Source organism: Bufo gargarizans, chromosome 3 (genome assembly GCF_014858855.1).
Source record: "Bufo gargarizans isolate SCDJY-AF-19 chromosome 3, ASM1485885v1, whole genome shotgun sequence".
In the NCBI taxonomy this organism is placed as follows: Eukaryota; Metazoa; Chordata; class Amphibia; order Anura; family Bufonidae; genus Bufo; species Bufo gargarizans.
In genome coordinates, this window is record NC_058082.1 from 210,386,750 (window position 1) to 210,411,652 (window position 24,903).

The window sequence follows — 24,903 nt, forward strand, 5'->3', positions numbered from 1 at the left end:
AAAAAAGGGCTTATTAGCCATTGTGTGGTGAAGTGAGAAAATTGCAGCCCTTTTTGGCATGTATTAGTGGCAAAAAAAATATATTAGTTGCCGTTCAGCGGAGCAGTTATGTGTTCTAAACCCCTTTTTGGCATGTATTAGTGGCACAAAAATATATATTATTTGCTGCCGTTCAGCGGTGCAGTTATATGCTCTAAAGCCCTTTTTGGCATGTATTAGTGGCACAAAAAAAGTATTTCCCGTTGTGTAGTGAAGTGAGAAAATTACAGCTCTTTTTGGCATGTATTAGTGGGCAAACAAATATATATATATTATTTGCCATTCAGCAGTGCAGTTATATGTTCTAAAGCTCTTTTTTGCGTGTATTAGTGGCACAAAAAAAGTATTTATCATTGTGTGGTGAAGTGAGAAAATTTCAGCCCTTTTTGGCGTGTATTAGTGGCAAAAAATATATATATATTTACCATTCAGCAGTCCAGTTATATGTTCTGAAGCCCTTTTTGGCATGTATTAGTGGCAAAAAAATATATATTATTTGTCGTTCAGCGGTGCAGTTATACGTTCTAAAGCCTTTTGTGACGTGTATAAGTGGAAAAAAGGAAGGGCCTATTTGCCGTTCAGTGGTACAGTTATATGTTCTAAAGCCCTTTTTGGCGTGTATTATTGGCAAAAAAATATATATTATTTTCTGTTCAGCTATGCAGTTATATGTTCTAAAGCCCTTTTTGGTGTGAATTAGTGGCAAAAAAAATAAATATTTTCTGTTCAGTCGTGCAGCTATATGTTCTAAATCCCTTTTTGGAGTGTATTAAAGGCACAAAAATATATATTATTTGCCGTTTAGCGGTGCAGTTATATGTTCTAAAGCCTTTTGTGGCATGTATTAGTGAGGAGGAGCTACTAGAGGACAGGCAGCAGCGACTGGCCAGCCAAGATGAGGAGGAGACATCCGTTGCTTCCTCCGGTAGGCGGTCAAGTAGTGATGAGGAGAGTGGTATGAAAGCTGGTGTTGCGAGCGGTCAGGCTTCTGACACAGAGACTGTTGAGGAGGACATCAGTGACGTGCAGACAGTACTTGATGATGATGATGTAGCTGATCGTAATTGGGAGCCGGGTAAATTAGGAGATTCATCATCATCGGGAGAAGAGGGTAGCAGATTGCCCGTGAGGCAGTGGCGGAGCCAGCAAGTTGCTGGCGTGGCCAGGAGTCAGCCGAGCGGCAGCAGCGGGAGGTCGAGAGCAAACATGCCCGGGGTAGACCACCCGCTTTGCAGGAGCCTAACTGCCTGGAAAGTAGTGGTGCAAGGGTTCACGGAAGCAATGGTGGTAAGCAATCAGTCCGTGCGGTGTGTTGGGGGTAAAAATCACCTACTCGGTTGTGTGGCAGTTTTTTGTTAGGCCGCCGGAGGAGGTGAAATTGGCCCATTTTTTTAATCTGTGGGCAGAAGGTGAAGCGTGGAAAGGGTGCCAATGTTGGCATCATGGCCCTGCGTCAACATATGCAGCATCACCATAAAGTGGCCTGGGAGAACCGTGGCTCCAATGTGGTGTTCCATTCTGCCGCAGCAACAGCTGCATCACCCAGTGGCACATATCCGATTTCAGGCAGTCAAGGCTCCATCACCTCAGGCAAAAGGAGCTGTCTGTCCTTCCCTTCATCTGCTGGTCCTGATGCTCCTCCTCCTAATCCTCATCAGTCATTCCGTCAGCAATTTATCACCAAAGCGATTGCCAAGAGACAACAGTATGAGTGCACTCATCCAACAGAGCAGAAGCTGAATGTGCTCCTGGCCAAGTTGCTGGTGCTGCAGTCCCTCCGTTTCCAAGTGGTGGACTCTGCACCTTTCAGAGAACTGATGGCTTGTGCCAAGCCAAGGTGAAAAGTCCCAAGCCGTCAATTCTTTGCCAAAAAGGCAGTACCAGACCTGCACAAGTATGTAGAACAGAAGGTGGGCCAGTCCTTGAGCTTGTCTGCCAAAGTGCAGACAGGCTGGAGTGTGGAGCTGTAACTATGGTCAGGAACAATACATGTCCTTTACGGCCCAGTGGGTGAATGTGATTCCTGCCCAGCCACACCAGCAACTTGGCCAGGTGACGCCACTTCCACCTCCACATTCTCACACCGTTGGTCCTGCGACAATGTCCATCTCTGCCTCTGGATCCTCATCTGTGTCCTCAGCCTCCACTGCAGGGACAATTCACAGTTCCCCACCAGCATACCACATGTGCAGGGCACGGCGGTGTCACTCTGTTCTGCACCTGGTTTGCCTGGGCCAACTGAGTCACACAGGGGAGGAACTACTCTGTGTCCTTCATCAAGAAATCGAATCTTGGCTTTCTCCGCAACAACTCAAAATAGGAACCATGTTGACCGAAAACGTGGTGTCTGTGTTGCGTCAAGGAGGGCTAAGTCATGTGCCTGCATGACACACGTGTTCAATCTGGTTGTCAAGTGGTTTCTGAAGTCTTCCATCCATCTGCAAGATCTAAAAATGGCCAGGAAACTTTGCATGCACTTCAGCCACTCGTACAATGCAAAGAACACCCTGCTGCAGAGGCAGAACGGCATCCCCCAACATAGTCTGATATGTGACGTTTCAACCCGTTGGAATTCCACCCTCCATATGTTAGACCGATTATACAAACAGAGAAAGGCCATCAATTATTTCTTGATGAACCAAGCAGACAGGAGAACTCCCCTGTGTTACTTTAATGTCAGCCAGTGGCAGCTCATGCATGACACCTGCCATTTGCTCAGGCCCTTTGAGGAGGCCACGGTATTTGTCAGTCACCAGGACTACAGGATGAGCAACGTAATTCCACTGCTTCATGTCCTGGATGCTGGTAAGTCTGGCTGGTCAGGGGACTAAAGACATGGCGCCTAGATCTCACGTCCACATGAACCCTGTGGGGGCTGAACTGGAGGAGGAGGACATTGAAACACAAGTAATGTAAAGCAAAAGGGGTGGTTTTTCTACACATGTGACAGGAAAGGAGGAGCTGGAGCAGCCAGAGGAGCTACAGGGCGATGATCAAGAAGAGGCAGAGGACCCAGACACACCGTGGCAGTATGCAGTGAAGATGGAGGCAGGGGGTCCCTTGCACAAATGGCCCGATACATGCTCACTTGCTTGCGTAGTGACAGCCGAATTGTCACCATTCGGCAGAGGGATGACTACTGGCTCTCCACCCTGTTGATCCCTCGCTACTGGTCCAAAATGGGGGCCTTTTTTACACCCGCTGAGAGGGGGGACAAATTGAACTACTATAGAGACATCCTATGTAGTCAGTTGGCCACTGCCTATCTGCGCCATTGTTCATCCTCTCTCAGGTCTGATCGGGGGAGCCCACTGCGCTCGCGTTCCTCAGCCATGGTTGCTGTGGCAGGGTGTGGGGGGGGGGGGGGGGGGGTAGGAGCAGTTCCAGCTCCATCAGCAGCAACTTGAGTCTAGAGTCACTGATGAGCAGCTTTCTTCACCTGCCTAGTGAAGAAACTACTCACCAGCAGCAGCTAGACCTGGAGCAGGACCTGAACCAGCAGGTAGTGGAATACTTGGACAGCGCCCTGCCACCCCACATTGAAAACCTGCTGGACTACTGGGAAGCCAAACTGGTTTTGTGGCCACAACTGGCAGAGTTTGCCATGAAAAAGCTGTCCTGCCTGTCCTGTAGTGTGGCATCAGAGCAGGTGTTTAGTGCAGTGGGGGCTATAGTTACCCCAAGGTAACTCACCTGTCCACCCAAAATGTGGAGAGACTGACCTTTGTCAAGATGAATCAGGTGTGGATCAGCCAGGTGTCACGCACATTCCCGCGACAGGTGGCGGGAGATCGGTAAGACTTGCAACATGTGGTTTGATCTGACATGTTTTCTGTTTGGATCAAATGATATCTGTGTTGTTTCTTCTTTCCCCAGGTGTGACTATTATGATCATTTAACCTTCTCTATTTATTATTGTTTCTCCTACTATGTTATGCGGTTTATAGCTTTAGTTTGAGTTGTGGCTAGCTGGTTTGTGAATCTCGGCTGAGTTCCTGGTGCTGCTATAGCCACTTGAAGTTAAGTGTTTTCTTTCCCTTTTGTATTTTGTTTGGGTTATTTTGTGTGTTGCATTTCTCTGTCATTTGTCTTAAGGCACGAGGAAGACTCCTGTTTGTCCTTCCTTTTAGAGGAACAGGTTGTCTCAGGCCTGACATTAGTGCCAGGGTCCTATAGGGTGAGTTAGTCCTGTGTATGAACTCACCTACCTCTGGGGTCTGTTCATACTGGTAGTTAGACAGGACTTTTATTAGGGTTTTACTAGGAGGTGTCCATCTCCTTTCCCTAGTTTCCAGGCCTTATTCCCTGACCCCTTTCCCTCCTATGTTTGGTGTGGTGTTTCCCTCCCACACCTGAATGTGACACCAGGATTTCCACCCACCAATGCCTGATGCATCAGACTAGATAATCCATGGTGCCACACCAACACTTTGACAAAAGAGACTTTTCTTCTGGATACCTGCCTCAACTACTATTCTGATGCTGCCACCCGCCTGATGCCACACATCTGATGCCAAGTGCTTCTTCTTTCACCCACAATCTTCAGCTGGTACTGTTATTGCCACCCACCTCCCCACTCTATCACTGGATCACTTTGTGGTCTCCTGATGCTGCTGCCACATCCACCACACTATGTCACCTTACCACTCTGTAGTCTCCTGATGCTGCTGACACCTCCATACTATGTCACCTTGGCACTCTGTGGTCTCCTGATGCTGCTGCCACCTCCACAATGTCACCTTGCAAACTCTGTGGTCTCCTGATGCTGCTGCCAACTCCACACTCTGTCATTGTGCCTCTCTGTGGCCTCCTTCTGATGCTTCTGCCACCTCTAGACTCTGTCATTGGGCCACTCTGTGGTCTCATCATGCTGCTTTCACCTCACTACTAGAGTTGAGTGAACACCTGGATGTTCGGGTTCGAGAAGTTCGGCCGAACATCCCGGAAATGTTCGGGTTCGGGATCCGAACCCGATCCGAACTTCGTCCCGAACCCGAACCCCATTGAAGTCAATGGGGACCCGAACTTTTCGGCACTAAAACGGCTGTAAAACAGCCCAGGAAAGGGCTAGAGGGCTGCAAAAGGCAGCAACATGTAGGTAAATCCCCTGCAAACAAATGTGGATAGGGAAATTAATTAAAATAAAAATTAAATAAATAAAAATTAACCAAAATCAATTGGAGAGAGGTTCCATAGCAGAGAATCTGGCTTCCCGTCACCCACCACTGGAACAGTCCATTCTCAGATATTTAGGCCCCGGCACCCAGGCAGAGGAGAGAGGTCCCGTAACAGACAATCTGGCTTCATGTCAGCAGAGAATCAGTCTTCATGTCATAGCAGAGAATCAGGCTTCACGTCACCCACCACTGTAAGAGTCCATTTTCATAAATTTAGGCCCAGCACCCAGGCAGAGGAGAGAGGTCCCGTAACAGAGGATCTGGCTTCATGTCAGCAGAGAATCAGTCTGCATGTCATAGCAGAGAATCAGGCTTCACGTCAGCCACCACTGCAACAGTCCATTGTCATAAATTTAGGCCCAGCACCCAGGCAGAGGAGAGAGGTCCCGTAACAGAGGATCTGGCTTCATGTCAGCAGAGAATCAGTCTGCATGTCATAGCAGAGAATCAGGCTTCACGTCAGCCACCACTGCAACAGTCCATTGTCATAAATTTAGGCCCAGCACCCAGGCAGAGGAGAGAGGTCCCGTAACAGACAATCTGGCTTCATGTCAGCAGAGAATTAGTCTGCATGTCATAGCAGAGAATGAGGCTTCACGTCAGCCACCACTGCAACAGTCCATTGGCATATATTTAGGCCTAGCACACAGGCAGAGGAGAGAGGTCCCGTAACAGACAATCTGGCTTCATGTCAGCAGAGAATCAGTCTGCATGTCATAGCAGAGAATGAGGCTTCACGTCACCCACCACTGCAACAGTCCATTGGCATATATTTAGGCCTAGCACACAGGCAGAGCAGAGAGGTCCCGTAACAGACAATCTGGCTTCATGACAGCAGAGAATCAGTCTGCATGTCATAGCAGAGAATGAGGCTTCACGTCACCCACCACTGCAACAGTCCATTGGCATATATTTAGGCCTAGCACACAGGCAGAGCAGAGAGGTCCCGTAACAGACAATCTGGCTTCATGTCAGCAGAGAATCAGTCTGCATGTCATAGCAGAGAATGAGGCTTCACGTCACCCACCACTGCAACAGTCCATTGGCATATATTTAGGCCTAGCACACAGACAGAGCAGAGAGGTCCCGTAACAGACGATCTGGCTTCATGTCAGCAGAGAATCAGTCTGCATGTCATAGCAGAGAATGAGGCTTCACGTCACCCACCACTGCAACAGTCCATTGGCATATATTTAGGCCTAGCACACAGGCAGAGCAGAGAGGTCCCGTAACAGACAATCTGGCTTCATGTCAGCAGAGAATCAGTCTGCATGTCATAGCAGAGAATCAGGCTTCACGTCAGCCACCACTGCAACAGTCCATTGTCATAAATTTAGGCCCAGCACCCAGGCAGAGGAGAGAGGTCCCGTAACAGACAATCTGGCTTCATGTCAGCAGAGAATTAGTCTGCATGTCATAGCAGAGAATCAGGCTTCATGTCAGCCACCACTGCAACAGTCCATTGGCATATATTTAGGCCTAGCACACAGGCAGAGGAGAGGTTCATTCAACTTTGGGTAGCCTCGCAATATAATGGTAAAATGAAAATAAAAATAGGATTGAATGAGGAAGTGCCCTGGAGTCCAATAATATATGGTTATGGGGAGGTAGTTAATGTCTAATCTGGACAAGGGACGGACAGGTCCTGTGGGATCCATGCCTGGTTCATTTTTATGAACGTCAGCTTGTCCACATTGGCTGTAGACAGGCGGCTGCGTTTGTCTGTAATGACGCCCCCTGCCGTGCTGAATACACGTTCAGACAAAACGCTGGCTGCCGGGCAGGCCAGCACCTCCAAGGCATAAAAGGCTAGCTCTGGCCACGTGGACAATTTAGAGACCCAGAAGTTGAATGGGGCCGAACCATCAGTCAGTACGTGGAGGGGTGTGCACACGTACTGTTCCACCATGTTAGTGAAATGTTGCCTCCTGCTAACACGTTGCGTATCAGGTGGTGGTGCAGTTAGCTGTGGCGTGTTGACAAAAGTTTTCCACATCTCTGCCATGCTAACCCTGCCCTCAGAGGAGCTGGCCGTGACACAGCTGCCTTGGCGACCTCTTGCTCCTCCTCTGCCTTGGCCTTGGGCTTCCACTTGTTCCCCTGTGACATTTGGGAATGCTCTCAGTAGCGCGTCTACCAACGTGCGCTTGTACTCGCGCATCTTCCTATCACGCTCCAGTGCAGGAAGTAAGGTGGGCACATTGTCTTTGTAGCGTGGATCCAGCAGGGTGGCAACCCAGTAGTCCGCACAGGTTAAAATGTGGGCAACTCTGCTGTCGTTGCGCAGGCACTGCAGCATGTAGTCGCTCATGTGTGCCAGGCTGCCCAGGGGTAAGGACAAGCTGTCCTCTGTGGGAGGCGTATCGTCATCGTCCTGCCTTTCCCCCCAGCCACGCACCAGTGATGGACCCGAGCTGCGTTGGGTGCCACCCCGCTGTGACCATGCTTCATCCTCATCCTCCTCCACCTCCTCCTCATCCTCGTCCTCCTCGTCCTCCAGTAGTGGGCCCTGGCTGGCCACATTTGTACCTGGCCTCTGCTGTTGCCAAAAACCTCCCTCTGAGTCACTTCGAAGAGACTGGCCTGAAAGTGCTAAAAATGACCCCTCTTCCTCCTCCTCCTCCTCCTCCTCCTGGGCCACCTCCTCTTCCATCATCGCCCTAAGTGTTTTCTCAAGGAGACATAGAAGTGGTATTGTAACGCTGATAACGGTGTCATCGCCACTGGCCATGTTGGTGGAGTACTCGAAACAGCGCAACAGGGCACACAGGTCTCGCATGGAGGCCCAGTCATTGGTGGTGAAGTGGTGCTGTTCTGTAGTGCGACTGACCCGTGCGTGCTGCAGCTGAAACTCCACTATGGCCTGCTGCTGCTCGCACAGTCTGTCCAGCATGTGCAAGGTGGAGTTCCACCTGGTGGGCACGTCGCATATGAGGCGGTGAGCGGGAAGGCCGAAGTTACGCTGTAGCGCAGACAGGCGAGCAGCAGCAGGATGTGAACGCCGGAAGCGCGAACAGACGGCCCGCACTTTATGCAGCAGCTCTGACATGTCGGGGTAGTTGTGAATGAACTTCTGCACCACCAAATTCAGCACATGCGCCAAGCAAGGGATGTGCGTCAAATTGGCTAGTCCCAGAGCTGCAACGAGATTTCGCCCATTATCACACACCACCAGGCCGGGCTTGAGGCTCACCGGCAGCAACCACTCGTCGGTCTGTTGTTCAATACCCCGCCACAACTCCTGTGCGGTGTGGGGCCTGTCCCCCAAACATATGAGTTTCAGAATGGCCTGCTGACGTTTACCCCGGGCTGTGCTGAAGTTGGTGGTGAAGGTGTGTGGCTGACTGGATGAGCAGGTGGAAGAAGAGGAGGAGGAAGCCGAGAAGGAGGAGGTGGCAACAGGAGGCAAAGAATGTTGCCCTGCGATCCTTGGCGGCAGAAGGACGTGCGCCAAACAGCTCTCCGCCTGGGGCCCAGCTGCCACTACATTTACCCAGTGTGCAGTTAGGGAGATATAGCGTCCCTGGCCGTGCTTACTGGTCCATGTATCTGTGGTTAGGTGGACCTTGCTACAGATGGCGTTGCGCAGTGCACACTTGATTTTATCGGATACTTGGTTGTGCAGGGAAGGCACGGCTCTCTTGGAGAAGTAGTGCCGGCTGGGAACAACATACTGTGGGACAGCAAGCGACATGAGCTGTTTGAAGCTGTCTGTGTCCACCAGCCTAAATGACAGCATTTCATAGGCCAGTAGTTTAGAAATGCTGGCATTCAGGGCCAGGGATCGAGGGTGGCTAGGTGGGAATTTACGCTTTCTATCAAATGTTTGTGAGATGGAGAGCTGAACGCTGGCGTGTGACATGGTTGAGACGCTTGGTGACGGAGGTGGTGGTGGTGGTGTTGGTGGTACATCCCCTGTTTGCTGGGCGGCAGGTGCCAACGTTCCTCCAGAGGCGGAGGAAGAGGCCGAGGCGGCAGCAGCAGAATAGGCCGAGGCGGCAGCAGCAGAAGAGGTAGCAGGGGGAGCCTGAGTGACTTCCTTGGTTTTAAGGTGTTTACTCCACTGCAGTTCATGCTTTGCATGCAGGTGCCTGGTCATGCAGGTTGTGCTCAGGTTCAGAACGTTAATGCCTCGCTTCAGGCTCTGATGGCACAGCGTGCAAACCACTCGGGTCTTGTCGTCAGCACATTGTTTGAAGAAGTGCCATGCCAGGGAACTCCTTGAAGCTGCCTTTGGGGTGCTCGGTCCCAGATGGCGGCGGTCAGTAGCAGGCGGAGTCTCTTGGCGGCGGGTGTTCTGCTTTTGCCCACTGCTCCCTCTTTTGCTACGCTGTTGGCTCGGTCTCACCACTGCCTCTTCCTCCGAACTGTGAAAGTCAGTGGCACGACCTTCATTCCATGTGGGGTCTAGGACCTCATCGTCCCCTGCATCGTCTTCCACCCAGTCTTGATCCCTGACCTCCTGTTCAGTCTGCACACTGCAGAAAGACGCAGCAGTTGGCACCTGTGTTTCGTCATCATCAGAGACATGCTGAGGTGGTATTCCCATGTCCTCATCATCAGGAAACATAAGTGGTTGTGCGTCAGTGCATTCTATGTCTTTCACCGCTGGGGAAGGGCTAGGTGGATGCCCTTGGGAAACCCTGCCAGCGGAGTCTTCAAACAGCATAAGAGACTGCTGCATAACTTGAGGCTGAGACAGTTTCCCTGGTATGCATGGGGGTGATGTGACAGACTGATGGGGTTGGTTTTCAGGCGCCATCTGTGCGCTTTCTGCAGAAGACTGGGTGGGAGATAATGTGAACGTGCTGGATCCACTGTCGGCCACCCAATTGACTAATGCCTGTACCTGCTCAGGCCTTACCATCCTTAGAACGGCATTGGGCCCCACCATATATCGCTGTAAATTCTGGTGGCTACTGGGACCTGAGGTAGTTGGTACACTAGGACGTGTGGATGTGGCAGAACGGCCACGTCCTCTCCCAGCACCAGAGGGTCCACTAACACCACCACGACCATGTCCACGTCCGCGTCCCTTACTAGATGTTTTTCTCATTGTTATGGTTCACCACAACAACAAATATATTATTTGGCCCAATGTATTGTATTCAAATTCAGCGGGATATAAATTTGAGGCCTAGTATTTAGGCGCTGGGTGACCGGTATGGATTTAGTGACAGAATTAGACTTGGAAATGCACAGAAGCGTGTGTGTGTGAAGTTATTCTGAATGACCCAATGTGCACCTTGAATATTATATACCCTTTTAGGGATAGATTTCAAATAGCTCTGATATAGCAGAAACCACTAAATTATGAAATTGTTAAATTGGGAATTGTATTTAAACCCAGAACAAAAAATGTGCTTTGACGGACACTAAATAACTTTCCCAGCCACAACAGGACAGCGTTAACGAGAGATTTAGCAGGATATAAATTTGAGGCCTAGTATTTAGGCGCTGGGTGACAGGTATGGGTTTAGTGACAGAATTAGACTTGGAAATACACAGTAGCGGGTGTGTGTGAAGTTATTCTGAATGACCCAATGTGCACCTTGAATATTATATACCCTTTTAGGGATAGATTTCAAATAGCTCTGATATAGCAGAAACCACTAAATTATGAAATTGTTAAATTGGGAATTGTATTTCAACCCAGAACAAAAAATGTGCTTTGACGGACACTAAATAACTTTCCCAGCCACAACAGGACAGCGGTAACGAGAGATTTAGCAGGATATAAATTTGAGGCCTAGTATTTAGGCGCTGGGTGACAGGTATGGGTTTAGTGACAGAATTAGACTTGGAAATACACAGTAGCGGGTGTGTGTGAAGTTATTCTGAATGACCCAATGTGCACCTTGAATATTATATACCCTTTTAGGGATAGATTTCAAATAGCTCTGATATAGCAGAAACCACTAAATTATGAAATTGTTAAATTGGGAATTGTATTTAAACCCAGAACAAAAAATGTGCTTTGACGGACACTAAATAACTTTCCCAGCCACAACAGGACAGCGTTAACGAGAGATTTAGCAGGATATAAATTTGAGGCCTAGTATTTAGGCGCTGGGTGACAGGTATGGGTTTAGTGACAGAATTAGACTTAGAAATACACAGTAGCGGGTGTGTGTGAAGTTATTCTGAATGACCCAATGTGCACCTTGAATATTATATACCCTTTTAGGGATAGATTTCAAATAGCTCTGATATAGCAGAAACCACTAAATTATGAAATTGCTAAATTGGGAATTGTATTTCAACCCAGAACAAAAAATGTGCTTTGACGGACACTAAATAACTTTCCCAGCCACAACAGGACAGCGTTAACGAGAGATTTAGCAGGATATAAATTTGAGGCCTAGTATTTAGGCGCTGGGTGACAGGTATGGGTTTAGTGACAGAATTAGACTTGGAAATACACAGTAGCGGGTGTGTGTGAAGTTATTCTGAATGACCCAATGTGCACCTTGAATATTATATACCCTTTTAGGGATAGATTTCAAATAGCTCTGATATAGCAGAAACCACTAAATTATGAAATTGTTAAATTGGGAATTGTATTTCAACCCAGAACAAAAAATGTGCTTTGACGGACACTAAATAACTTTCCCAGCCACAACAGGACAGCGTTAACGAGAGATTTAGCAGGATATAAATTTGAGGCCTAGTATTTAGGCGCTGGGTGACAGGTATGGGTTTAGTGACAGAATTAGACTTGGAAATACACAGTAGCGGGTGTGTGTGAAGTTATTCTGAATGACCCAATGTGCACCTTGAATATTATATACCCTTTTAGGGATAGATTTCAAATAGCTCTGATATAGCAGGAACCACTAAATTATGAAATTGCTAAATTGGGAATTGTACTTCAACCCAGAACAAAAAATGTGCTTTGACGGACACTAAATAACTTTCCCAGCCACAACAGGACAGCGGTAACGAGAGATTTAGCGGGATATAAATTTGAGGCCTAGTATTTAGGCGCTGGGTGACCGGTATGGATTTAGTGACAGAATTAGACTGGGATATGGCCAAAAAATAACCACACTATTGCTGGTTAAATGCACTTGGTGACGGGCGCAGCTTGCCCCTGATTTAGTATATGGCCAAAAAATGAACAGACTATTGCTGGTTAAATGCACTTGGTGTCACAGCTTGATGCACCACACTACTGAGGGTTAAATGCACTTGGTGACGGGCGCAGCTTGCCCCTGATGTAGTATATGGCCAAAAAATGAACAGACTATTGCTGGTTAAATGCACTTGGTGTGACAGCTTCACCCTGATGTAGGCTTTAGCCAAAAAACAACCACACCATTGAGGGTTAAATGCACTTGGTGACAGGCGCAGCTTGCCCCTGATTTAGTATATGGCCAAAAAAATGAACAGACTATTGCTGGTTAAATGCACTTGGTGTGACAGCTTCACCCTGATGTAGGCTTTAGCCAAAAAACAACCACACCATTGAGGGTTAAATGCACTTGGTCGCAGCTTGGATGCACTTGGTCGCAGCACCGCACAAGACACAAAATGGCCGCCGATCACCCCAGAAAAAAGTGACTGACAAACGGTCTGGGCAGCCTAAAAACAGTGAGTGAGCATTTGAATTTCAGCAGCTCAATGATGCACAGCTGCAGATCGATCGATTAATCAAGTGAAGTCCTTTGGAGGAGTTAATCTGCCTAATCTCGCCCTACTGTCGCATCCGCAACCTCTCCCTACGCTAATCAGAGCAGAGTGACGGGCGGCGCTATGTGACTCCAGCTTAAATAGAGGCTGGGTCACATGGTGCTCTGGCCAATCACAGCCATGTCAATAGTAGGCATGGCTGTGACGGCCTCTTGGGGCAAGTAGTATGACGCTTGTTGATTGGCTGCTTTGCAGCCTTTCAAAAAGCGCCAAGAAAGCGTCACAAAAGCGCCAAGAAAGCGACGAACACCGAACCCGAACCCGGACTTTTACGAAAATGTCCGGGTTCGGGTCCGTGTCACGGACACCCCAAAATTCGGTACGAACCCGAACTATACAGTTCGAGTTCGCTCATCCCTACTCACTACCTTGCCATAGGGCCACTCTGTGGACATCTCATGCTGTTCCCACCCTCCCCAATCCATGACTGGGCCACTATTTTGACTTATGGCCTGGCTGACATAATCATTTATTTGACCCTTCTTCTGATCTGTCAGAAGGAAGAAAAAATGAGACGCACAACTGATCCTGTCTATTGAACAGATGAAAGGCCTACATGACATGGTCCCTATTTTACATCACAATTGGCTTATGATTTTGTAGCCAAAAGCAGTTGAGGGTACAAAACACAGAAGACATGCAAATATTCCATTCACATGTCATCTCTGTTTTTGATCCACTCCTGTTTTTTTTGGGCTTTAGCAATACTGATGGATTACTGACCAAATGCTGACCGAGTGAAGGCGGATGCTCCACGGATGCTCCGTATTTTGGAGGTTATTGTTCTGATGGATCAGAGGAAGGGCAAAATAATCACTGATATCAACACAAACTTACAGCTGACAAACTCTCCACTCTGTTGGGAAGGGGGGGGGGGCTCTAGTTGTAGAAGCATTTAATAGAACAGGTTCTGTAGACATCTATGTGGAATAAGCTGTAAACGGTGTAAAAGGAGTGCGCTTCTTCTTGATGCTAACATTGACCTGTAAGGCTGAATTCACACTTGAGTAATTTGGTCTGTTTTGGCCCTGTAACTGCCCAAATAAGTGAAGTGTGCAGTGATTCTAAGAGCGATGCCTATCATCTGCATGTCATACTGACTCACACTATTGTTTCACTACCACAGCAGACTCCCTATGAGTGTTACTGCAAGGCGCTGTGTTTTACAAGGCTCTCTGCAGCCAGGAAAGAGACGTTTTTTAATGTGATTCGCCACCAATAAATTCGAATCTAACCAAATTCTATCAAAAAATTTGGCGAACGGGACAAATTGCATTTTTAAGAAATTTGCTCATCTCTAGTGATTATAAGAAACTTTGTCATAAAGATTAATAGAGATAAATGCCTTGTTCCAAAGTTATCAGTTGTTTCTTACCCTCCCCTTTTCTAAAAAAAAACTTGGGGGGAAATTTATCAAGACCAGTACTTTCGCTGCCAATTCTAATTTCCACTGCTCCTCAGCTATCCACAGGCACTGGCCTCTTCATAAATTATGGGCTTCATCCGGCAGTCTGTGTGCCTAAAATAAATTTGACACTGTGCCTGGCCAAAAAACCCTTCCGCCCTTGCTGTGGTGGTGAGAGTGGTATACAACTGTCCTTTGCGACTTTTTTTTTTTAAGCTGCAAACACTTTGTTTCTCCTCTACATAGTATGTTGAACTGAAAATATCTAGTAAACAGATGAGAAAACTGCTAAAATATGCCAGCTACAAGTCATATAACTGTCAGAAATAGTGTTAATAGTGTTTTAATCTCTGAAGCAATGCAGAAACCACCAAGTTTTGGGGTGTCAGTTAATTATGAACAAACAAAATAGCTACTGGATCTTTAAATGGGGATTTATTAATACTACAGGAAATTATACATACAGGCTAACCATCCAACTAAAGGACAGGAACAAAAGGAACATACAGGTCATGTTAAGACCTTCCTGTAGGAGGCATCCTTGAGTCAAGAGTTGTCCTTTCTCTAAAGGACTAGCAGACTTACAAAAAAGGTCACCGCAGGCAGTGGCTCCCCCCAGGTCTGGAAGCATCATAAATCACATGTTCACAGGTGTGCTTCTCAGGGGGCAATGTTGCTGGCCAGCTAAGACCTGTCCTAGGTATCTAATATAGCTTATATGTTTATATAGCTAGACCTGCCAATAACCTTAATACAGTTCCTATGTTTGTGTGTTAAAGACCAAAGCAGACTTATTTACAGTGACTTCATGTTTGGATGTCATATAACTGTTATATATATTGTATTCACAGAAGCAGAAAATATAATATGCCTTTAAGATTTATTATATGGATGTGAGGTAAGCTCAATGACACAGCAGAAACAACAGGACGCACGGAGTTAAACTGTTGCTGCTGGGCAGGAGACTAGACCAATCACAGCCAGCCTCACACACAGCAGGAATTTTGACCAATTACAGCCAGCCTCACACACAGCTTGTATGGGAAATTTCCCTAGCAGGAGCTGCTGAAATCATTATTCACCAGAGAGAAGAGCTGAACAGACACACACTCCACTAAGAGCTGTGTTTTATGGACGCAGAGAGGCCAAAATAGGTATTTAAAACAGTTATATAATATTCCTACTGTTAATAAAGTAATTAGCACTGTATACTGAACCAGTTATATGTGTGTTTACTTACAGTTTCACCAATTGCAAACTACAAAGTCCACATACAAATTACAACCATACAATCATACAATCCAAACTAATTGCATACAAATGTAAACTGCTCATACAAGATCATAAGCAATTGTATAGAGCAAACTGCAAACCAAGTAGAGCAAGTGAACTATTGGTTAACCTCAGGTATACCTCTCAGAGAGATCATAAAGTGCTTAAATAACTAAAAGTGAGAGTACAGATACTCAAGAGACAAATATATCCACCATTTTATGTTGAATGTTGAATGACAAACAGTTGAACCACCATCTTATGCATGCCGCCATTTTATGATACTTTATTCAACACGTGTTTTGTACATGGACTAACTGCTGCAGAGGCGGCAGTGTTATATGAAGAAAAGTGGAAGTTAATGAAGAAGTTATTTCAAGCATTTGGTGTGCTCTTTAAACCTACTGTTTCCATAGAACGGCGCTAGAAGAATTACAGAGTAATAGACAAACTAGTTAGACTAAAAAGTCAGAGATATCAAAATTCTTCTAATGCCACAGTGCAAAAGGCACTTCATAGTGCTGCGCCTGCCACAGTGGATCTATTGCCCTCAGAGGGCGAAGTAATTGCGCTCCTCAACTTGCACAGTAAAGAGCGCATTAGAGCAGCAGAGTGCCAATATATACCGCCGCGCACCAACTGTTCCCTGAGTGAGCAAACAAAGACACCTCAGCGGAGCTACCATAGAGGCCATAGAACATGTGCATTAGTCAAACTTTAGCCGACTCTTAAAGTGGCAGAATGGCAAAGGCAAAATAGTCAGAGAAAGAGCGCCAACCCTCCTGCAATCCCTAGAACAAGAAAGAGACGCATGGTGGGAGGCCAAAGTCCAGAGCTATAGTGCCCGCACCGCTATCCACGGAGAGACCACGTACTACAGCCTGCTAGTTTCCTGCCACTAGGCCAAAAGTCTGCAGCAGCGTATCCAAGATAGCGCATCACAAGTAATCACAGAGCATCGCAAGTCATCACAGAGTATCGCAAGTCAGCACAGAGCATCGCAAGTCAGCGCAGAGCATCGTATCATCAAGAAAAGACACTTCTCCTTTAAGACAGACATTTGTTCCTGCTCTTCAGAATAAGGTCAGAGCTTTCCTTATTACTTATCATTGCAAATAGGTTTTGGTATAAAGTGACATTTTCATGTTCAGGAATAAAAGACAAAGGACCGTTTGTAATACACAGAATATGTTACATTTAAAGTGAAAGTAATTTATTTCTGCATTTTGTCAGTATTGCATTTAAAGTGAAAGTAATTTATTTCTGCATTTGTCAGTATTGCATGTAAAGTGAAAGGCATCTTATTATTTGTATTGATTGTTATAGTATTTAAAGTAAAATGTCCGAGCCTAGTATTACCATGCCACTGTTAAAGGATACAAATATAGATAGAGTAGAAGTTGAAGAGCAAGAGAACCTGTCTGAGGTAAAAGAGTCTGATGCAGAATTAGTCTTGCCTCAAAGAAATATAAGTACAACCTATTAAACCAACAACCTGTTGGAAAAATGCATGACATTAAATAAAACACCCAAAAAAAACATAGGGACACATATATAAATAATATGAAAACTTTATGAGGTAATCAATAATTACAGCAAATCATGTTTTAAAAAATAAATAAAAAAGCATAGCAGCAATGCAGGTAGGTACTGCTATCTCGCCCGAGATAAGCAGATTTGATCGATTGCATCTATTGGTCTCTCTGCATGTGTCCCGCATTTCCAATTAGTACCTGGTTATTTACTGTGGCAGAGTGATCTAATCACATATGTCCCTTGAAGATGCGAAGTGAAACATGCGTCGAGGTGCACTCACAGCTGACTAGAGGTTTGATCCCCATATTGTACCATTTCCTAGGTATTTCACTGTCCTTTTTACCCTTTTAGATGCCTGTTATTTATACATCCACAGATGGGTTTCCTTATGGGACCCTATGTGGATGTTTATATATAAGACATCTGGGTATATGGGGTATATTACTGGTATATTACTGGGAGATTACTGGTATACCTTTGCTATTGTTTTTTTGAGATATTCTTGTATTGAGCAAGACAAGTTGTGGGGATCTCATACCTTGTTTGTCAGCAGGTGAGCTACTTGTCGCAGCACCTACCTGCATTGCTGCTATGCTTTTTTTATTTATTTTTTTATTCATGAATTGTTGTAATTATTCATTACCTAATAAAGTTTTCATATTATTTATATGTGTGTCCCTACGGGTTTTTCAGTGTTTTCTCTAAGAAATATAGCCCAAACAGATGAACTAAGACGTTCATCATGTGCCAGAAAACCAACCTCAAAGATGCTGGAAAATTTGGAGCAAGAAGCAGCATTAAAAAAGAAAAAGTTTGCCCAGATGTATGATAGGTGGACATCATACATTAAAGACATTCGTAGAAAGCTAAAGTAAGAAAGTATAAAAAGGAACTTGAGTGACATGGTAGAGACGGTAGAAGAATCAGAATCATAGCTAATGGCAGCATATGTCACCCTGTGGTCATCTACAACACCTTCTCGGGATATTGTAAGGAACATGGACACATGTACTGCGGTCACTAAAGATTTAGTAAAGCTCATAAGAGAACTTTCATCTGCAACTAATTATGATGAAGTTAAAGCAAGAAGTAGAATGAATGAGCTTTTGATGAGAGACTATGCTAGGTCCTTAGGGGGAACCACAATCTCAAGTGTGACTACTTTTACTAGCAGAAGTGCCACCCATATATCAGAGTCCTCAATTACTTCAGCCAAAAGAAAGGAATTAGCTGAACAACTTGCTGTCAAGAGAGCATAAATTGAGATGGAAGCTGCCATCGAGGCCCAGCACTATCAAATGGAGGCACAGCACCATCAAATGGAAGCTGAAATCGAGGCACAGCGCCAACAGATGAAAAGTCTGGAAAGGCAAAAAGAAGTTAAGATCATAGAAGCCAGACTTAGAGTACACGAAGAGGATATGAATCAGAGTAGTCTTAGGTTCAAATCTGTACTAAGTGAAGAAACGGACTCTCCTATTTTCCTCCATACGCCCAGAAGAATGGAAAGAAATCTCCAGCACTTAGTGAGGAAATAAGTCATTATCCTTTCATCCCTGCTCAGAAAGACAAAGAGAGACCTAGTCCAGTGTTAGGAAAAAGGTGTGTAAACTTAACCTTCTATCTCTAACGGAAAAAATTAAGAAGAGGACTCCCCTAATTCAGAACTAAATGAGAAAATAGAACTCGATGATTCTATTCTTAGATGTCACTGCAACGGTCAGGAGAATGTTACAACCATTGTCCCGGCAAGACCACAGAGAACAGTCCTAGCTAGAATTCCCGATCCGGAACCTATTGTATTTTCAGGAGACGTCCTGAAGTCCATAAAGTGAAAGGCAAGCTTTGAAATTATCATTGAGCATCATTGCTTCAGGCCCGTCGACAAGTTATTTTACCTTCAGAGATATGTTGGTGGAGTAGCCAAGGCGGTAGAAAACCACAGGGTGCCAACTAAGCTACCTGATGAAGTGGCTTCTAGATGGAATTGCAATGTGACTAAACAGTTAGTTCTAGGTAAGAACTTCCCAAGTTTCAAAGAGTTCTTTGAGTTTGTCAATGAGGAAGCACGGATAGCATGTAATCCAGTCAAAGCACCTTACATCTTAAAATCCTTAGAGGAAAGGCCTGCAAGAGAGATAAGACACGCAAGAACAACTAGCTTTGCAACCAACACAGCAGCTAAAGGTCCAGATACCTACGAGAACAAGTCCAAAGTCACTACTGGGACCAGTAGAGAGACAGAACCGACAAATCTTTACACTACCTTCAAATGTATGTTCTGTGGAGAGAACCACTCCATACACAAGTGCCAACAATTGAAGGAGAAGTACCCAGATGAAAAGAAAAAAATTGTAATTGATACCGTATTTTTCGCCTTATAAGACACACTGGCCCATAAGACGCACCTAGGATTTTGAGGAGGAAAATAAGAAAAAAAATATTTTTTACCAAAAGGTGTGCTTCTGGTGGGTTTTGAACTAATGTTGGTCTGTGCATGACACTACTTTGGGGGATCTGTGGATGGCACTGTTATAGGGGGGTCTGTGGGTGGCCCTGTTATGGGGGGATCTGTTGATGGCACTGTTATGGGGGATCTGTGGATGGCACTGTTATGGGTGGGATCTGAGGGGGGCACTGTTATGGGGGATCTGAGGGGGACACTGTTATGGGGGATCTGTGGATGGCACTGTTATGGGGGGGGGGTGATCTGTGGATGGCACTGTTATGGAGAGGGATCTGTGGATGGCACTGTTATGGGGGGTGGATCTGTGGATGGCACTGCTATATATGTGTCACCCACAGATCCCCCACCCCATAACAGTGCCATCCACATATCCCCACCCCATAATAGTGTCATCCACAGATCACCCCCCCATAACAGTGCCATCCACAGATCACCCCCCATAACAGTGCCATCCACAGATTCCCCCCCCATCCACCTATCCCCCACCAAATAATAGTGGCATCCACAGATGCCCTAATATACAGGAGCTAAACCTGTGGGAAGGGCCAGTGTCATGCAAATGCCTACTTACTAAATGTCCTGTAGCAGGCAGAGCAGGGTGGGCGGCCGGCCGTAACTCACTGACGTCACGTGCCTGCGCCCACCCTGCTCTGCCTGCTACAGGACATTTAGTAAGTAGTACAGATGGGGCTGGGGATCGGAACTTCAATGAAAGCTATTATTATAAAATGTTTAGGCAATAAAGCAGTGAGTGAGCGTTGGGGCCGGAGTACAGTAACCCAACCGGCCCTGCCACATTTGCATGACACTGGTCCTTCCTCCCTCCCTCTTCCAGCTGATACATTGCAGTCTGCCCCATAAGATGCAGGGGCATTTTCCCCCCACTTTTGGTTGAAAAAAAATGCATCTTATGGGGCAAAAAATGCGGTAATCAGTTGTCTAAGAAAAGGCCATGTTACTAAGGAGTGTAAGAAAAAGGCCACAAGCAGCGTTTCTAAAGGATGCCATCCTACACCACTACATGAAGAACATCCAAAGAAAGATAAATCCTCAATGCTTAAAGATACTGAGGAAGGAAAGAAAGTATCAGTATTCTCTTGCAGAGTGAGGGAAGGACAAAGTGACGGCACATCAATGGTTGTACCAGTTTGCATTTCAAATCCTAAAAGGAGGAACAAGAAGGTATATGCCTATGCCCTACTGGATGCCCAGAGTAATGTCATTTTCATTGATCAAAATATCTGCAAGAAATTACAAGTGGCTACAGAACCAGTGAAACTCAAACTTATCACAATGATGGGGAGAGACACATTAGTGAACAGTCAAAGGGTCAAAGGACTGAGAGTTAGAGGACTTCATTCAAACTTAACATTAGATCTACCTCCAGCTTATACAAAAGACGATATACCTCTAGATCAAGATCGCATACCTACCTGCGAAACAGCCAATAAATGGGAGCATCTATCTGTCATATCTCATGAAATGTCCCCGCTAAAGGAGTTTGCTGTTGGACTGTTGGTACCACGAAAGCTAATCACAGGAGTAAAGGGTGAACCCTACGCTGTTTAAACTGATCTAGGATGGGGTATTGTTGGAGGAAAACAGCAGATCGCAAACTCGAGACAGGTGACGGGACTGTGTCATCGAATATCTGTCCAAGAGTTACCAACCGTAAGTCCATCAAAATTAATCAAGATCCTTGGATCCGACTTTGCAGACATAAGTTCTAAAGAAAAGAGTGTATCCCAAGAAGATATAAAGTTTGTACACACTCTAGAAGAAAGTATTCAGCAGAATCAACAAGGTCATATTAAAATGGCCTTACCTTTTAGAGAACAACCTCATCTGCCAAATAACAGAAATCTTGCCCTAGCAAGATTTAAATGTTTGAAGAAAAGGATGGTAAGAGATCCCAAACTGAAGAATGATTATTTGAAATTCATGGAAGGCATCCTTGAAGAAGGACATGCAGAGGAAGTTAATAATCAGCCAAAAGAAGGAGAAGTGTGGTATATCCCACATCAGGGTGTCTACCACTCAAAGAAACCAGATAAGATTAGAGTGGCATTTGATTGCTCAGCAAAGTACGATGGTGTTGCATTGAACGATCGTCTACTAAAAGGACCAGATCTTGCAAACACTCTGCCTAGAGTACGCTGTAGATTCAGAAAGTATCCAGTAGCGGTAATGTGTGACGTTGAAAAGATGTTCCACCAGTTTCATGTGAAGAATGAAGATACAGACTTCCTCAGGTTTATATGGTGGGAGGACGGAGATACAGATTCAGAGCCAGCAGAATACAGAATGAAAGTACACTTGTTTAGAGCAGCATAGTCTCCAGGCTGCGCCAATTATGGTATGAATTACCTGGCCAATCAGAATGAAAAGGATTGTCCATCAGCAGCAAATTTTCTGATGAAAAACTTTTATGTAGATGTCTAGAGTCCACAGAATCTGGAATCAAACTAGTGAAAGAAAGCCAAGAGTTAAGAGCAAGAGGAAACCTGCGCCTTCACAAATTTATCTCAAACAACAGAGAGGTACTCGAATCCATCAGTGACTCTAAAAGTGCATCAACAATAAAGAATGTAGATCTTAATTATGATCATCTTCCAGTAAGGAATGTACTTGGATTGGGATGGAATGTAGAGAATGACAAGTTCTTCTTTGAAGTATCTATTAACCACTTCAGCCCCGCTAGCTGAAACCCCCTTCATGACCAGAGCACTTTTTACACTTCGGCACTACACTCCTTTCACCGTTTATCGCTCGGTCATGCAACTTACCACCCAAATGAATTTTACCTCCTTTTCTTCTCACTAATGGAGCTTTCATTTGGTGGTATTTTATTGCTGCTGACATTTTTACTTTTTTTGTTATTAATCAAAATGTAACGATTTTTTTGCCAAAAAATGACATTTTTCACTTTCAGCTGTAAAATTTTGCAAAAAAAACGACATCCATATATAAATTTTTCGCCAAATTTATTGTTCTACATGTCTGATTAAAAAAAATGTTTGGGCAAAAAAAAAAAATTATTTGGGTAAAAGTTACTGCATTTACAAACTATGGTACAAAAATGTGAATTTCCGCTTTTTGAAACAGCTCTGACTTTCTGAGCACCTGTCATGATTCCTGAGGTTCTACAATGCCCAGACAGTAGAAAACCCCCACAAATGACCCCATTTTGGAAAGTAGACACCCTAAGGTATTCGCTGATGGGCATAGTGAGTTCATAGAACTTTTTATTTTTTGTCACAAGTTAGCGGAAAATGATGATGATTTTTATTTTTTATTTTTTTCTTACAAAGTCTCATATTCCACTAACTTGCGACAAAAAATAAAAAATTCTAGGAACTCACCATGCCCCTCACAGAATACTTTGGGGTGTTTTCTTTCCAAAATGGGGTCACTTGTGGGGTAGTTATACTGCCCTGGCAATTTAGGGGCCCAAATGTGTGAGAAGAACTTTGCAATCAAAATGTGTAAAAAATGACCGGTGAAATCCGAAAGGTGCACTTTGGAATATGTGCCCCTTTGCCCACCTTGGCAGCAAAAAAGTGTCACACATCTGTAATCGCCGTACTCAGGAGAAGTTGGGGAATGTGTTTTGGGGTGTCATTTTACATATACCCATGCTGGGTGAGAGAAATATCTTGGCAAAAGACAACTTTTCCCATTTTTTTATACAAAGTTGGCATTTGACCAAGATATTTTTCTCACCCAGCATGGGTATATGTAAAATGACACCTCAAAACACATTCCCCAACTTCTCCTGAGTACGGCGATACCAGATGTGTCACACTTTTTTGCAGCCTAGATGCGCAAAGGTGCCCAAATTCCTTTTAGGAGGGCATTTTTAGACATTTGGATCCCAGGCTGCTTCTCACGCTTTAGGGCCCCTAAAAAGCCAGGGCAGTATAAATACCCCACATGTGACCCCACTTTGGAAAGAAGACACCCCAAGGTATCCAATGAGGGGCCTGGCAAGTTCATAGAATTTTTTTTTTTTCGCATAAGTTAGCGGAAATTGATTTTATTTTTTTTCTCACAAAGTCTCACTTTCCGCTAACTTAGGACAAAAATTTAAATCTTTCATGGACTCAATATGCCCCTCAGCAAATACCTTGGGGTGTCTTATTTCCAAAATGGGGTCAGTTGTGGGGTGTTTGTACTGCCCTGGCATTTGAGGGTCTCCGCAATCATTACATGTATGGCCAGCATTAGGAGTTTCTGCTATTCTCCTTATATTGAGCATACAGGTAATGAGATTTTTTTTTCCGTTCAGCCTCTGGGCTGAAAGAAAAAAATGAATGGCACAGATTTCTTCATTCGCATCGATCAATGTGGATGAAAAAATCTCTGCCAAAAAAAAAAAAAATGGAGGGGAAAGGCGTCTGCCAGGACATAGGAGCTCCGCCCTACATCCATACCCACTTAGCTCGTATGCCCTGGCAAACCAGATTTCTCCATTCACATCAATCGATGTGGATGAATAAATCATTGCCGGGATTTTTTTTTATTTTTTTTATATATATATACAAAGTGTTTGCCAAAGCATAGGAACGCCGCCTCCTCCTCAGCTCGTATGCCTCGGCAAACGTATCTGTCACTGCAGAGGAGAAAATCCCATCTTGCAGCGCCGCATACACCGACTTGCGTGTAATCTGACAGCAGCGCAATGCTTCTGTCAGAATGCACATCGGTGCTGCAGCTGGTCGATCGGTTGGTCCACCTGGAAGGTAAAAAGACAAAAAAGAAAAAACCAGGCCGCAACGCAATAATTTTATTAACTTTGCAACAGAACATGTAACTTTAACTTTTTAACTGAACATTAACCTTTTTGCTTACTGGTGTTTTTTTTTTTTTTTTTTTACCTTTATAGAACAAACCTCTCCTTCCCCATGGGTCAATGTGCAAAGCGCAAATCGCCCAAAGATGTGGCGAAGTGCGTTATGCACTTTGTCCCATGTGAAAGGAGACGTTTGCAGCAGCAGTGAGTGAATGGGCCCTAATAGCCCTGTGTGCCTATCCTGGTGAGAGGATCCCTATGCTAATAGTGTACCTGTGAGTGGTACTTCCGGAAACACTCTCCAAAGCATAGGGCAGGGTGGTCAGGACAGTCAGGACAGAAATAGCGGGTGTCACGCCTTATTCCACTCCTGCTACAGACACAACATATTTTTCGGGGTGACGGTTGGGTTGAGGTACCAGGAACGACATTGGGGAAATGTCGCTCGTGTAGACGGCTAACTACACTGGTGGATGGGGCCACGGAACCTCCTGGGTACAGGAGGTTCTCGATGATCTCTTCC